Raw genomic sequence first — 921 nt, forward strand, 5'->3', positions numbered from 1 at the left:
TTTCCCCAAATCTGCGGGGACAAGGAATTATGAAGAGTCTTCAGCGAGTTGCCTTTGACACCCAAAGAGCTGCTTCTCCTTTTCATGATGAGCTGTCGCCGGCATCGATCAGGAGCACAACAGCTGCAAGTGGTGAAAAAATTGACAGACGAGCAGACTCCTGAATGAGGAGGAAAAAACACAGCCCAAGCCGTGTGAGAGGCACATTCTCACTGCCTTTAATGGGAGGGTTTTTTAGTAAATGCTGTGCTTTGGCTTCAGTGGGAAACGCGAGCACTCAAGGAGGAAACATCTAATACAATGAGGTCAGACTTGTAAAGAAAGGCTCTTCCCACAAAGCAGCAGAGCCACGGGGTAAACAAGAAATCATCTGTAAACAGCAAGAATAATCCCGCTGGGGGCACCTCAGACACCCTAAAATATCAGCCCCAGCCTGGTAGAAGTTTACAGCGTTTCGCCAGGTCGTGGTGTTTCGAGGGAAGTTTAAAACATGTAATTCTGAGCGATCAACCCTCATCTCACAAAAAGAGGAGGAGGAGCCATTGATTTTTTTTTCCCCCCCTGCAACCAGCACGGTGCAGTCCCACCTCTGGAAGGCCAGCAAAAAGCACCTGGCAGGACTCTTAAAAAGAGGAGGATCTGCTTTTTTAATATATATATATATATATTAAAGAATAAGCCTCACTTTTAAAATATGCTAACAGTAATCTCAAGTTAAAAAAAAAAAAAAAAGCAATAATGCTGGGTTTGTGTGGGAAGGAAGCAGATTTAAATCTCAAATGAATGACGTGCCTTGTAATTACAGGAACCATTGAAAGAGATAGTCAGAATTAAAATACTTGCAATGCTCCCATCGAGAGATTAATTTGAAAATTTTCAAGTGTGGCTAAAAGCACATAAACAGAGGCAGATGATAAAGGG

This window comes from Empidonax traillii, unplaced genomic scaffold (assembly GCF_003031625.1).
Source record: "Empidonax traillii isolate 1590-97213 ecotype Southwest subspecies unplaced genomic scaffold, ASM303162v1 scaffold380:size670999, whole genome shotgun sequence".
In the NCBI taxonomy this organism is placed as follows: Eukaryota; Metazoa; Chordata; class Aves; order Passeriformes; family Tyrannidae; genus Empidonax; species Empidonax traillii.